General features: G+C 40.3%; 1 long non-coding RNA gene across 3 annotated transcripts; it reads left to right on the top strand.

The window, feature by feature from the left end:
* The first annotated feature begins 6,592 nt into the window (after positions 1 to 6,592).
* LOC138919035 (uncharacterized) lies at positions 6,593 to 13,399 on the top strand. Of its 3 annotated transcripts, none has more exons than XR_011428923.1 (5): positions 6,593 to 7,405; positions 8,368 to 8,536; positions 8,684 to 8,888; positions 9,442 to 9,497; positions 13,378 to 13,399. It is a non-coding gene; the product is annotated as an uncharacterized lncRNA (long non-coding RNA). The 3 variants fall into 3 exon arrangements; XR_011428922.1 differs by lacking the exon at positions 13,378 to 13,399 and adding an exon at positions 11,821 to 11,840; XR_011428924.1 differs by lacking the exon at positions 13,378 to 13,399 and having other exon boundaries at positions 6,781 to 7,405; positions 9,442 to 9,501.
* The last annotated feature ends 2,639 nt before the right edge of the window (positions 13,400 to 16,038 follow it).

Below are 16,038 nucleotides of genomic sequence, written 5' to 3'. Positions count from 1 at the left end.
CTGTCCAGAGGCTGACGTGGGCCACGTATAAAAAGAAGAGGCTGAACTAGGGATGGAGAAAGTAGGGATTCAGGTCCATTTCAGCATTTCAGGAGTCTGGTCCAGTGGGTGGGGCCTGGCACGAAGAACTGCCAGCGGGGATGATGCTGGGATTCTGGCAGTATCAGAGGCTGCTGGTTTAGAGCAGGATCGCAGGCAGACGTGATGCTGTGGTACCACAGGGACAGATCATCCATGTTCCCGTGAAGCCACAGCCACTCTGAAGCCGGGGCCAGGGCTTTCCCACGCCCTGTGGTCGTAGGCACTAGAGTGGCAGGAAAAGTAAACTGAGAAACTACAAGTTTCTCCTTGTAGAAACCTTACTCATTCTTTAAAGCTCACTTAAAAATTAATATTTATCTAAGGAATCCATACTTGTGCCTTTAAAATCAAATAGTACTGAAGGCTTTATAAAGGACCGTGACAGGCCCTCCCCAACCTTACAACCCCAGTCCTTTCTATCCCCCCAGTTCCATTCCCCATGGAAACCACTTGAGCCACTTCTATCCTAGCTGTTCTTGTGTTTACCTCCATTTATATAACTAGTACGAATACTTGTATTTAAAAGTAATTTTAAAATATTAGACACTAACTTCTTGCCGTGGTAGATAAAATTTGAGTAGGTAAAATTGCAGGTGGATGAAATTTGGTCCACACCCCATTCCCCTCTTCACTCTTCTCAGTCTGTCCTCACTTAAATCTTTATTCATGCAAAGTTCATCTTGGCATGGAAGGTGACCCCTTTCCTGGAACGTGTTCAGAGACTGCTCCTCCCCTGCTCCCACAGAGCTGTGTATCTCTCTTAGTGCACTGTTCCCCTTGCCCTTCCACGTTGGGGTTATCTATAGAACAGGTCACACAGCTGTGGTCTTTACTGCTGTGTGCCCGATATTGGTAAACCCTGCTCTTCTTCCCTGTCCCTAGCCATCTCTATATCTTTCTGCTTTGCCAGTCTCTGGGTGGGGGGAAACCAAAGTGGGTACTTCCTGTGTGCCCTGAAAGGCTGGGACGCCGGTCGTTCACTCTGCTCTCTCTTTCCCTGAAAGGAGAGCTCTTTCTAGCTGAGGAGTTCCCTCTTAGCACTGAGTAATGCCAGCTTAAAGGACGGGGTGATGCAGGCAAAATGAAGCTGTTCTTCTTTCTCTTTATGTGTGGTTATTCTCACATTTTTTGTTCCGCTATGTTGCTAAAGTTTCTTAAGAGGGCTTTAGAGCTCTCCCAGAACTCTTTTTGATCATGGGTAGGTAGCAGTCTAATTGTTGATCTTTCTGGGAGGACAGAGGCTAACATCTCCTACTCCCCCATCTTGGTGACATCACTCACTAACACATCGTTAAGGCTTTTTCATTTATATTCATGAGGGATAGTGGTCTTGTCTTTGCATGTGATGTCTTCACTTGCCATTGAAATTAAGGTGACTCTGGCCTAATAGAATGATGTGAGACCAGCTCTCTCCTTCTAATATTTTCTGAAATAGATGGTGGGAGATTGGGATTATTTTCTCCATTAATAGTCAATGGAATTCACCAGTTGAGTCATCTGAATCTGGGCTTTTCTTCCCTGAAAGGGTTTTAATTAGTAATTTAACTTTCTTGTTTGTTACAGATCTATGGAGATTTTCTATTTCTCTTTGAGTCAGTTTTGGAAATTTGGATCTAAGAATTTGCCAATATCTTATAAATTGTCTAATTTGTGGCATAAAGTTGTTCATAATATTCTCTTATAATCCTTTAATTTCTCTGTGGGTGTCCCTTTCTAATTTCTGATTTTGGTAAATTCTATCTTCTCTCTTCCTTGGGGATGCTAGCTAAGGGATTGTCAACTTTATGTGGTAAACAGCCAATTTCTGGTTTTATTGATGTTTGTGTTTTGTATTTCACAGACATGTGTTCTAATCTTTTGTATTTCCTTTCTTTTGCTTGTTTTCAGTTTGGTTTATTTTCCTTTCTTTCCTTTCTTAGGGTAGGAACTTAAATTATTGATTTGAGACTTTCCTCTCTTCCACTATAGGTGTTTAATACTCTAAATTTCTCTCTAAGTACTGCTTTAGGCACATCCCATAGACTTTGATATTCTATTTTTTAAATTTTCATTCACTTCAAAGTACTTTCAAATTTTGTTCCCAATTTATTCTTTGACTCATATGTTATTCAGATGGGTGTCATTTAAGTTCCAAATGTTTGTGGATATCCCAGATATATTCCATTCTTGATAGCTCACATTCCATTGTGGTTGGAGAACGTATTTTATATAATTTCATTCTTGCTAAATCTGTGGAATTTATTTTATGGCTGAGTACACGGTCTATCCTGGAGCATGTTCCATGTGGTATTGAAAAGAATGTGTGTTTTGTAGTCATTGAGTGCAGTGATCTATACACGTCACTTAATTTAATTTGGTTGATAGTGCTGTTCAAGTCTTGTATAACCTTGCTGATTGTCTTTCCTCTTTTTAATCCATTATGGACAGGAGGCAGTTGAAATTTCCAAGTATTGTTGAATTGTCTCTTTCTCCTTTCGTTTCCGTCAAATTTTACTTCACGTATCTTGAAGCTCTGTTGTTACATTTGTAAGCATTGTTAATTTTTATATCTTTCTGATTTAATGACATTTTGTCATTTGGATATGTCCCTCTTTGCTTCTAATAATATTTCTTGTTTTAAAATCTACATTGTCCAGTATTAACACAACCCTCCAGCAATCTTTTGGTAACTATTTGTGTGATGTGTCTTTTCCATCCTTCTAGTTTCAACTTCTGTTTGTCTTTGAATCTAAGATGTGTCTTTTGTAGATCACGTATAGTTGGATCTTGCTTTATTATTCATTTTCCCAATCTCTGTCTTCTAATTGTTTTTTTTAGACCATTCACATTTAGTGCAGTTATTGATAGGATCAGAGTTACATTTGCCATTTTGCTATTTGTTTTCTGTGTCTTCAGGCTTTTTTGTTCTCTGTCCTTCCTTTATTAACTTCTTTTGTGCTAAATAAATCTTTCAGTATATCATTTTAATTCCTCTATTGAATATTTTTTACTGTTTTTGAGCTATTTTCCTAGTGTCTGTGGTAGGGATTCCAATATGCATTTTAACTGACTATGGTCTATTTCAAACGAATATTAACTTAATTCCTATGAAATATAGAATGTTTCCTCCAATGTAACTCTGTTACTTTCCCCTCTTGTGCTCTTGTTTTTATATATATTATATCTATATATGTTACAAAACCAATACTAGAATGTTACAATTATTTCTTTGTACAATCTCATGTCTTTTAAAGAATTTAACAGAAGAAATGAGAAAATATATTTATAGATTCTTTTTTTTAAAACCCAGAAATTTATTACTTCTGGCTCTCTTAATTTCTTCCAGCTGATTCGAGGTACTGTCTGATGTCATTTTCTTCCAGCCCAAAGAATTTCCTTTAGTATTTCTCACAATTCAGTTCTGATATCAAGAAATTCTTCCAGTCCTTTTAAATTTAAGAATGTCCTTATTTCACCTTTATAATTAGTGGATAGTCTTGCTGGATAAAAAAATTCTTCGTTACCATTTTTTCTTTCAGTATTTTGAATATGCCATTTCACTGCCTTCTAGGGTCTATTTTCTCTGATGAGCAGTTAGATATTATTTATGTTGATGCTCTCCTGTACATGTTCAGTTGTTTTTCTCTTTCTTAAGATTTTCTCTTTGTGTGTGGCTTCCAACAGTTTGACTATGATGTGTCTAGGTAAAACTATATCTTTGTATTTATCCTACTTGGAGTTCAGTAAGCTTCTTGGATGTGTAAATTAACATTGTTTCATCAACTTTGGGAAGTTTTGGACATTATTTCTTCAAACAATTACAATAACTATTAGATCCACAATTTGAGGAGGTGTATTACATGAGATTTGGGACGTTTACTGGGAAAGTCTAGGAACCTGGAAATTGGAATGATTACATGTATTTGGATTCACATATAGCTGAACTCATTGGGCACAATGAGTCTCCCTTGATTTCATAAGCAGTTGTTTCTCCCTGTGTGAGGCTGTTCCTTCATTGCTGGTATTCAACTATAGGATGAATCTCAAAATCATTATCCTGAGTGAAAAAAAAGCCACACAAAAATACACTGTATGATTCCTTTTGCATGAAACCCTAAAAAGATAAAACTAATCTAATATTGACAGGTGTAGAGAGAAACAGTTCCCAGATGGAGGTGTGTGAACAGTTTGAAAAGTGATCCAATATACTGGGGCTCTCAATAGATTGCCTCAATTACTCACTCAGATAAGGTTTGAATACAAGAATATCTTCAAGAGGGACATTATGTTCCTCAATATTTTATAAAATGATCACTAGCCATATGAGGGTGAATGCCAGGTAAGTACACCTCCCCCAATTACTGCGAGGATGGATCAGTGTGAGGTCAAGATTAAGGTGAAGAAATTGTATTCCTTCACTTACATGGATTTACCGAGCATCTCGGAAGCCCAAAGTTATTATCAGAGGAGAAGGATATGGTCAAACATATACTACTACTTGGTCAGAACAGATGTTCTAAACTCTGTGCACTTTGCCTGGCAGGTGTACACTTGCCTCTGCACAGCTTTGAGGCTTATTAGACAGTTCAAGTTTGTTGTACCTGCCACACACTCTGCAATTTTAAGGCCTTTAAGGTATACTAAAAGTCACTGCTTTGAGGAGCTTAGAAAAAGAAGTGAAGAGTAACTGAATTCTGACAGTGTCTGTCTCACTTCTCTCTCTCTCTCCAAATCCTAAGGGGTGATCCTAGTATAAGTTACCCCTGAAGGAGATACACACTATCCTCAGGCCCTGTCCGAACTTCCTTACTGGCTCCAGGCCCATAATAGGAATAAAAAACCAGCTATGTTCAGAGTAAAATTGCAAGAAATCCAGAAATTAAAAAACCAAAAACACAAAAGGAACTCAAGATCTTGCCCAATAAAGCAGAAACTAGGTAGCACATAAGGGGGTGGATCCTTACCATATTAGATTAGGAAGGATGAATTATGTTTGGATAGGCTCAAATTAATCAATATGAGTATACTCCCTGTGGACTCAGGAGCAGCCCATGTTGCATTTCAAAGCAATGAAATATGTATTTTCTCTAATGGGATACTGACAAATGTTTTTTGAAACTCTTAGAGTGTTTCTCATGTGCAGCCATCTTTTGTGGTGATATGAAGGGATCAGTGGTGGTGGCTCTTTGATCATGAAGTTCATTGAAATGAAATAGATGGGTATTCTACTAAGATGCTTCTTGAGATATATATCTATATACATGTGAAATTCTGGATCTTGTGGGCAGAAAACGAACACAAATCACCACAACAGGGATTTAGATTCTCTTTCTAAATCCTTGATATATCCTACTTTATAGACAGGAGGCTTTGACTAAAGGGAAGGCTGGGTCCCTTTGACAAAATTCCTCATAACTTGGTCACAAGAATATACAATTAAACATTCCCCAAAAGTCCCCAAGGGAGACCTGTGGCCACATACCCATCAACTCTCCTTCAAACTGGGTTTACAGTGTATGGTGGCATCATTGGAAATTATGGCTGCTACGATTACAGTCTCACTTAGGGGTGGTTCTGAAATGTGTGGTGAAAAAAAAATCTTCCCAGTGGGTAGAGTTTAAGGAGGTATATTTAGTTCACTTTGTGAAGAACTGACATGTACTTGAGTTTCGATTTATACTGATTTATGTCCAGTAGCTCAGTGAGTTGACAGGTAGTAGGGGGCTAAACAAGAATAAGACTGGAAAATTGGTGACCAAAAGGTCTAGAAGAGACACATGCGGATGGAATTCTAAGAATAGGTATTGAATGGGGTTTATACATGCTTAACGGAGGATAGGATATCAGAGGGAAGAGAACAAGTGAGGTGTTGGGTATTTATTCCTTTGGCTCTCCGTGCTGAGCCATGTAATGGGCATTCACAATGTTTCTCTTCCTAAGACCACAGCTCTCATAAGGGTGGCCTTTTGTGCTAAGTTCTGATAATGTCACCTACTCTCACTACAGCCCTGGGGGCGATAATAACTCTCTACCAACACTAGTTACAGGATGCTTCACTAACCCTACCCACATTTTTAGAGCCCTATTTATTAGACTCTCCTCAAGTGTCCCATGGTTTCTTGACAACTGACACCTGTTTCTTCAGGGGACCCTGACTAATAGGCCCCACAACAAGCCTGATCATAAACTCCATGGGGGTAGGGAATTTACTCTCTTTTATTTGATGTTGCTATCCCAGCACCTAGAATGATGTCGATTGTACAGTCAGTTTTCAATAAATGTTTGTTAAACGACATATGTGTGACCACTTTCTCTCCTTCGTGATCTTTATGTTAAAGTCTATTATGATTGATTTAATATAGTTTAACCAGCATTCTTGTGCTTTTATCTGTAATTTGGTAAAGAATGACAAAGAATTATAAACGTCAGCAAAAAGCAAGCAAACTTGTCGTTATGTGCATGGAAATCCAAGATATTTAACATAAAAATTTCTGAAACAATAAGAGAATTCAGCAAGAATCAATGTTAATGTAGAAGACCCAACAGATTTCCTATAAACATCCACCCCTGGAGCACCTGTGCAGACCCTCAGTAGAATCTGCACACTGGGCCCCAGGCGCGCCAGGATGGGGCTCAGGGGTTGGTGGGTCCGGCGGCTGTAAAGGAACAGGGTGGAGGTCCCAGGTTGAAAAATTGTAAAATTATAATTTTACAGCTATATAATTTAACTACTTCAGTCGGCATGTCTTTTTCTTTTTACAAAGTCAATTTTCCTACCTAACTCCAAATTTTTTTCACACCATCTAAGTAATATTTTAATATTTTCCATATCCAATCCGTATTCAAATTTCCCCAATTACCTCCAAATGACTTATGAAAAAAATGCTATTTTAATCGGGAGCCAATAGCGGACTACCCTTTGCATTTGACAGCAGAGTTCAGGCTTAACCCTTAACCTCTTCGGGCTCGGAGGACCCTGGGCAGGAGAGATTTAAGAACACCGTCCTCCCGCTTTCGCGGAAAGGCCAAAAGTGACTTGAAATGTAGACGCGGAGGCCTATGGGAAATGTAGTTTTAAATAGGTGAGGTTCACCGCCTGGACTCCGGGAAGGGGACGCCACGCTCCTTCTGCGCATGTGCAGCCGTAGCCTCCTCGTTTGTCTTCTCAGGACTCCAGAGAACCGTTGGGGAACTTTGGGGTGTGCTCGGAAAATGCAGGGTGCGCACCGAGGGCGAGGGACTAGCTGGGAAGGGTGTGCCTGTGCTTGGGGATGGGAGCAGGAAGTGTCTGGGACCTCGTCGCCCCCCGCGGCGGTGTATAAACCCGGGCGGGCCGTCAGAGCGGGTAAGGCCGATGGGGGAGACCCCGGCCCTCGGGCTGCCGGGGGGCGCAGGTGTTCGGGGCGGTCCGGGATGCCCGAGGATCGTGTGACCAGCCCGCCTGCAGCCCGACCGGAGAGAAGCCCATGTCGGCGGCGGTGGGTGCGGGAGGGAGGAGTGCGTTTATCAGGCGGACGGTGACCGTGGGTCTGCGGTGGAGCCCGAGCTCTGGAGCACTACAGGCCCGGTCAGTGCCAGCTCTGTCACCTGTTAGCAGGGGCGACAGAAGGAACCTGGGCGAGAGTCAGGGTTCTCATCTATAAATATTAATAATGATTGTTTCACGGCGACGTTTGGAAACATAGATCACTATTTTAGACAAGTGCCAGGTAGGAAGCCTTAAGTAAGTGACAACTGCTGTTATAGTTAGAGGACGCTTTGTTTTTTTACTGGATAGTTTAATGTACCCTGACAACCACTTCACCAGAAACCGAGGCTCGGGTCGGTGGCCCGATGTGCTCGAGTCAGGAGCTCCCAGCCAGGGAATTTGGATTCGAGGGCAGGTGTGCTTGGCTTCAGTCTCAGGCTTTGTCTGATGTCACACCTGCCCAAGACTGGCATTACAGCCTTCACAGCACTTAGGAACATGGCCTGTCCCTGCGTCCCCAGGGATGTAAAGGAAAGGATGTGGATGGAATCCCACCATGTGTCACATGTATCCTGGGATTTCTAGTGTCTCTTCAGGTCCCTTGGGTCAGACAGAGGTGCCTGGCCCCCTCTGCATTGTCAGGCTTTCTGTCCTTGAAGTCTGACGTTATAATGAATTCTAAGAGTCAGCCTTTTTGCCCCTAAGATGAATTTATTTCTCAGATCCATGTCCCAGTTGCCTTGAAACAAACCAGCCCTTGTGAGGCAGGAAGCAGGGGGCCTCTGTGAGGGAGTCTTACCTGGAAGAGAGCGCCCCTCTGACCTTAGACCTCTCTCCAGAGCTTCAGAGCAGAGACAAGAGCCCAGAAAGGAGCAGATGCTAGATTTGCAAGATCAGAAGCAGGTCTTGATCCTCCTGCCCAGAATGAACCAGACTTGATGATGCCACCTTCAGGAGCCACCACACTGTGTGACAGTGGGGCATTTGGGCCGTCCCTGGGAAGTACAGGTGAGCTGGGGTGGCCCAGGGGCAGGCTGCTCAGGAAAGCCTGCTTTGTTGGAGAGCCGTGAGGGCAAGGTCTGGGGGTAAGGGACAACCAGGCAGAGGGAGGAAGTTCTGTCTCCGGTCCCCTTAAATGGCCCCCGCTATTTACAGATGCGCTGCTGTCACACATGTCCACCACCACATGTGACATTAGTGACGTTATCCTGATGTCACAGGATCCAAGAATGATGATCTGTGAAGAGTTTTCCAAGGTCACCTACTTCTAACTCTTTTGAAAGATTTAAAGACATTGGGCCTGAAAATTTCAGTGACTTGTCCAGGGAAACGCAGTTTGTGACAGTTCACTCTCTCACAGGTAAGTTACCAAAAGCATCTATCGAAAGGGCCTTTTGAGAAATACTTCCCAGCTGAAATGAACAATTACAAATTCCTGCCTTAAATCCTCCCATCTCTTTTACTAGGCTTTCCGTGGATTGTGTATACCAGGGGTTGAATAATATTACTGAGAAAAATAGATAAATGATGCATACTGAGCATTTTTCTGCTAAGTTAACTTTAATGAAGGAATAGTGTCTTGTCGTTTGGCGTACTTTAATTCAACTGATCGGTTGTTTTTATTTCTTTCTGTTATCCAGAAGGACGCATGCGTTATTGTTAAATCAATCGAGTAAAGTTTATGTTCACTCAGTAAAAAACTGCAGATTTCAGCTCCATGGTCATTTCAGAATCACACAAAGACAGGTGTTGCTGCCTGTCCATGATCCTTCTTGTGCCTTTTCAAGGCCCAGAGGGCCCTGTGCCTATGGGGAGGATGATCCCCAACTGGGGTGCTGAGATTTGAGGAGGTGAATCTAAGAGCTGTAAGACAGCTAAATCTCAGGACCCCTGTCTTCTTTCTGTCCCCTCAGCTGAACCACAGTCCTCTGTACTCGCCCAGGAGCCACAGAGAGTGAACATCCCTCAGGTGAGCTCTTTATTCATTCCCCACTTTATATTGTAATGGATTTATAAGGTTTAGCAGGATCCATGCATTAAAGGAAAAGGAGAAGTTGAAATAGTAGAAATCAAGTCAGTCTTGAGGAAAAATATAGCGTGTTTTACTATTAATTGTGATGTTGGCTGTTAGCTTTGAGTGGGTAACCTTGTCAGGGTAAGTAGTTTCCCACTAAGCTACCTGTTTCAATCTCTTTACTTGTGATTGGGCTATTCAGATTCTCTGTTTCTTCTTGATTCAGTTTTGGGAAGTTGTATGAGTCTTAGAATTTATCTGTTTCTTCTGGATTGTCCAGTTTGTTGCTATATAGTTTTTCATAGTATTCTCTTATAATCCTTTATATTTCTGTGGTATCTGTTGTAATTTCTCCTCTTTCGTTTCTAATTTTATTTATTTGAGCCTTCTCTCTTTTTTTCTTAGAGAGTCAGGCTAAGGGTTTGTCAATTTTGCATATCTTCTCAAAGAACCAGCGCTTTGTTTCACTGATCTTTTCTACTGTTCTTTTTTCTTTTTTGGTTTCAATTTCATTTATTTCTGCTCTGATTTTTATTATTTCCCTCCTTCGGCTGACTTTGGGCTTTGTTGGTTCTCCATTTTCTAACTGTATTTTAAGATTGCTTATTTTAGATCTTTCTTGTTTTTTTAAGCTGGGCCTGTATTGCTATGAATTTCCCTCATAGGACAACTTTTTCTGCATCCCATATGAGTTGGTATGGTGTATTTTCATTTTCATTTGTCTCCAGATATTTTTGATTTCTCTTTTAATTTCTTCAATGATCCATTGGTTGTTCAGTAGCATGTTGTTTAGTGTCCACATATTTGTCACTTTCCCAGCTTTTTTCCTGTAGCTGATTTCTAGTCTCATAGCATTTTGGTCAGAAAAGATGCTTGATGTGATTTCAATCTTCTTAAATTTATTGAGGCCTATCTTGTTTCGAAACATATGGTCTGTCCTTAGAATGCTCCATGTGCACTTGAGAAGAATGTGTATTCTGCTATTTTTGGACAGAATGTTCCATATATATCTATTATATAGTCCATCTCGTCTAGTTTTCCATTTAATTCCACTATTTCCTTGTTAACTTTCTGTCTGGATGATCTATCCATCGATGTAAGTAGACTGTTGGGGCCCCCTGCTATTATTATGTTGTTGTTAATATCTCTTTTTAGGTCTGTTAATAGTTGCTTTATGTACTTTGGTACTCCTTTGTTGGGTACACGTATATTTATAAGTGTTATGTCTTCTTGTTGGAGTGTCCCTTTTACCATTATATACTGCCCCTCTTTGTCTCTCATTGCCTTTTTTATCTTGAGGTCTACTGTGTCTGATATAAGTATTGCAATAACTGCTTTCTTTTGTTTGCCATTAGCTTAGAGTATCATCTTCCGTCCCTTCACTCTGAGCCTGTGTTTGTCTTTAGAGCTAAGAGTGTTTCCTGGAGGCAGCATATTGATGAGTCTTGTTTTTCAGTCCATCCCACCACTCTGTCTTTTGATTGGATAATTCAATCTATTTACATTTAGAGTGATTATTTATATATAAGGGCTTAACGCTGCCATTTTATCACTTGTTTTGCAGCTCTGTATTTCCCTTGTTTCTTGTCTTGTGTATTTTGGACTGCCAGTTCAGTTTGGTAGTTCTCTATGATGGTTTTCTCAGTTTTCTCTTTTTTGTGTGTGAGGAAGACTGGCCCTGAGCTAACACCTGTAAGCAATCTTCCTCTTTTTTAGCTTGAGGAAGATTGTTGCTGAGCTAACATCTGTGGCAATCTTCCTCTGTTTTTTGTATGTGGGATGCCAGCACAGCAGGGCTTGATGAGAGATGCATAGGTCTGTGCCTGGGACCTGAAGCTGCAAACCCTGGGTGGCTGAAGCAGAGCATGTGAACTTAACCATTATGCCACTGGGACAGCCCCTCAGTTTTCTTTTTTTCTGTATCATTTGTGTCTCTGTTCTGATTATTTGTTTAGTGGTTACCATCAGGTTTGTATAAAAAATCTCGTAGATGAGATATACCATTTTCTGATAGCCTCTTATTTCCTTGGTCTAAGCCAGTTCCATCCCTTTCCTCTTCCTCTGATTTGTTGGTCATAACACATTCTGTTTTGTGTTGTGATTTTGTGGTTAAAATCACAAGATTATAGTTATTTTTGATGTTTTCCGTCCGTTTATCTTTCATGTCATAATTAAGTTTTTGCTAACCTGTTCTGGTAGAGAGCTGCAATTTTCTGACTTTGGCTGCCTATTTATCTCCTTGCTCAAGGCTTTGTGAACTCTTTTTTTTCTTTTTCAGGTATGAAGGTCTTCTTGAGCATTTCCTGTTTGGGGTGTCTTGTGGTGATGAACTACCTCAGCTTTTGTTTATGTGGGAAAGTTTGTATTTCTCCACCATATCTGTAGGATATTTTTCCCTGGATAGAGTATTCTCAGCTGAAGGTTTTTGTCTTTCAGAATTTTGAATATCTCATTCTACCTTCTCGTAGCCTGTAAAGATTCTGCTGAGAAATCTCCTGAAAGTTTGATATGGTCTTTGTAAGTTATTTTCTTCTGCCTTGCTGCCTTTAAAAATATTTCTTCTTTGTCACTGACTTTTGCCAGTTTTACTACTCTATGCCTTGGAGTAGGTCTTTTTACATTGATGTAATCAGAAGTTCTGTTAGCGTCTTTTACTTGTAATTCCTGCTCCTTTTCCAGGTTTGAACAGACTTTCTGCTCCTTTCTCCCTCCCTTCTCCCTCTATAATACCCGTAGTTTTTATGTTGCATTTCCTAATTGAATCAGATATTTCTCAGAGAATTTCTTCGGTTCTTTTTAGTCTTAATTCTCTCTCCTCCTCCATCTGAAGCCTTTCTATATTTCGGTCCTCCAGATTGCTAATTCCGTCTTCCATAACGTCAGCTCTGTAATTCAGGGTATCCAGATTTTTCTTTATCTCATTGTGTTTTTCATCTCCAACATTTCTGATTGGTTTCTCTTTGTAGGGTCAATCTCTTTTGTGAAGTATTCCCTCTGTTTATTAATTTTATTCCTGATTTAATTGAACTATCTGAATTTTCTTGTAACTCGTTGAGTTTTTAATGTTAGCTATTTTGAATTCTCTGTCGTTTACATTGTAAATTTGTGTGCCTTCAGGATTGATTTCTAGGTGCTTTTCATTTTCCTTCTGGTCTGGACTATTAATATATTTCTTCATACTATTTGATGGGGTTGGTTTGTGCCTTCACATAGATAGTATCTGGTTGCAGATTCCACCTGCCACCACTGGAGGAGGTTCAGGAGCTGTGTATTCTGAGCCTGCTGTGATCCCTGGTGTCTGTGCTTGTCCTTTGGAATCTATGCTGACAGGACCCATCTGCGATTGCCTGCTTGTAGCTGCTGCTTTGCTAATGTACGCACGGGCACTCTAGACGGGGTCCCTTGCCCTGGCTGACTGGCTGAGCTTGTGAGCCCAGCAGGGGGAGGGGCACTTCTTTTGCATGTGCCATCCCGTGGGTGTTCTCTGTTTGCCCTCGCTGTCTGTCCTCCTGGCGTGCTGGCTTCATGAAGACAACCCCACAATAGCTTAGCCTCCTCTGTGGAGCTTTCCTATGGGATGTGAGGGAACTTGGAGAGCGAAGGCATTCCTACAGAGTCTCCCCCCAGGCCCCTCTTTTCTCAGAGCTGTGCATGGTCCTGTGCCCTAGGTCATTGCTGGGGAGGGAGAGGAGATCCCCTTACTTCCTCCTCCTTCCTCCTGGGGGGTCCAGCACCTCCACCTTCAGGCATTTGGCTGCATGGGTCTCTCAGATGTCTTTTGTGTTGTGTGCCTGTCCTCTGTTGGTTTATGAATGTCCTTTTCATTCTTTCTTAGGGAGGAGAGTCTAAGGGAAGAGCTCACTCCGCCGTGATGCTGATGTCATGCCTGGTCATTCTATTTTTAAGTTTTTGAGGAATCTCTGTACTATTTTCCACAGTGGCTGCACCAATTTACATTCCCACCAGCAGTGTATGAGGGCTCCCTTTTCTCCACATCCTCTCCAACACTTCTGTTTTCTTTGTAAAGATTGGCACCTGAGCTAACATCTGTTGTCTATCTTTTTTTCCTTCTTGTTCTCCCAAAACCCTCCCAGTACATAGTTGTATATTCTAGTTGTATATCCTGGCTGTGCTGTGTGGGATGCCACCTCAGCATGGCTTGATGAGTGGTGCCGTGTCCAGGCCCAGGATCCAAACCGGCAAGACCCTGGGCTGCTGAAGTGAGTAGCGCACACGAACTTAACCACTCGGCCATGGCACTGGCCCCTCTCCAACACTTCTTATTTCTTGTCTTTTTAGTAATAGCCATTCTGATGGGCATGAGGTGATATCTCATTGTGGTTTTGATTTGTATTTATCTAATAATTAGTGATGTTGAACATCTTTTCATGTGCCTGTTGGCCATCTGTATATCTTTGGGAAAATGTCTGTTCAAATCCTCTGCCCGTTTCTTGACTAAGTTTGTTCTTTTGTTGTTGAGTTCTTTATATATTTTGGATAGCAACCCCTTATTGGATAAATGATTCACAGATATCTTCTTCCAATTGCTAGGTTGTCTTTTCATTGTATTGATGTTTCCTTAGCCATACAGACGCTTTTTAGTTTGATGTAGTCCCATTAGCTTATTTTTTCTTTTGTTTCCCTTTCCTGAGGAGACATATTCAAAAAGACACTGCTAAGAATGATAGCAAAGAGCTTACTGCCTATGTTTTCTTCTTTGGAGTTTTATGGTTTCAGGTATTACATTCAAGTCTTTAATCCATTTTGAGTTAATTTTTGTGCATGGTGTAAGATAATGGTCTACTTTCATTCTTTTGTGTGCGGCTGTCCGTTTTCCCAACAGTGTTTATTGAAGAGACTTTCCCTTCTCCATTGTATGTTCTTAGCTCCTTTGTTGAAAATTGGCTGTTCCTAAATGTATGGGTTTATTTCTTGGCTATCAATTCTGTTCCATTGATCTGTGTCTGCTTTTCTGCCAGTATCGTGCTGTTTTGATTAATACAGCTTTGTAGTATACTTTGAAATTAGGGAATGCGATGCCTCCACCTTTGTTCTTTTTTCTCTGGAGTGCTGTGGCTCTTTGGGGACTTTTGTTGTTTCCAGTAAATTTTAGAATTCTTCTTTCTATTTCTGTGAAAAATGTCATTGGGGTTTTGATAGGGATTACATTGAATCTGCAGATTGCTTTAAGTAACATGGACTTTTTCACTATGTTGATTCTTCTAATCCATGAGCACAGAATATCCTTCTATTTCTTTATGTCTTCTTTAATTTCTTTCAACAATGTCTTATAGTCTTCAGTGTATAGGTCTTTCACCTCATTGGTTAAATTTATTCCTACCCACTTAATTCTTTTTGTGATTGTAAATAGGATTGTATTCTTGATTTTTTATTTCTGCTCGTTTGTTTTTAGTTTTTTGATGGATTCTTTAGCGTTTTCTATATGTAAAATCTCATCATCCACAAGTAGTGACAGTTTTACTTCTTCCTTTCCAGTTTGAATATGTTTTATTTATTGTTCTTACTTGATTGCTCTGGCTAGGACTAAGAAGGGTGAGCGTGGGCATCCTTGTCTTGTTCCTGCTCTTAGAGGGATAGCTATCAGTTTACACCATTGAGTATAATGTTAGCTGTTGGTTTGTCATATATGGCCTTTATTATGTTGAGGTACTTTCCTTCTATAATTATTTTATTGAGAGTTATTATCATAAATATGTGGTGAATCTTGTCAAATTCTTTCTCTGCGTCTGTTGAGATGATCATGTGATTTTTATTCTTCATTTTGTTAATGTAGTTTATAACATTGATAAAGAATACTGTTGTAATCCTTTGTATTTCTGTTATATTGCTTGTGATTTCTTCTCTGATTTTATTTATTTGAGGCTTCTCTCTTTTTGTCTTATTCTACCTAAAGGTTTGTCAATTTTGTTTATATTTTCAAAGAACTAGCTCTTAATTTCGCTGATCTTTTCTATTTTCTTTTTACTCTCCATGTCATTTATTTCAGCTCTGATTTCTAGTAGTTCCTTTGTTCTCCTGACTTTGGGCTCTTCATTTTTCTTCTTTTCTGATTCTGTTGGATGTATTGTTAGATTGTTTATTTGAGATTTTTCCTGTCTCACAAGGTAGGCCTGTGTTGCTAGGAACTTCCCTCTTAGTACTGCTTTTGCTGTATCCAATAGATTTTGGTACACTGTATTTTCCTTTTCATTTGCCTCCAGATATTTTTCCATTTCTCCTTTAATTTTGTTGTTGTTCCAATAGTTAATGAATAGCACGTTGTTTAGGCTCCACATATTTGTGACTTTTCCAGCTTTCTCCTTGTGGTTGATTTCTAGTTTCATACCATTGTGGTTGGAAAAGATGCTTGATATCTTTTCAGTCTTCTTAAGTTTATTGGGAGTTGTTTTGTTTCCCAACAAACAGTGGATCTTTGAGAATGTTTCATGTGTACTTGAGAGAAAATGTATATCCTGCTGCTTTTGGATTGAATATT

The sequence above is a fragment of the Equus caballus genome, chromosome 19, assembly GCF_041296265.1.
Source record: "Equus caballus isolate H_3958 breed thoroughbred chromosome 19, TB-T2T, whole genome shotgun sequence".
Classification (NCBI taxonomy): domain Eukaryota; kingdom Metazoa; phylum Chordata; class Mammalia; order Perissodactyla; family Equidae; genus Equus; species Equus caballus.
Note: the sequence above shows the minus strand (reverse complement) of the source record. Positions and strands in the feature narration are given on the sequence as shown.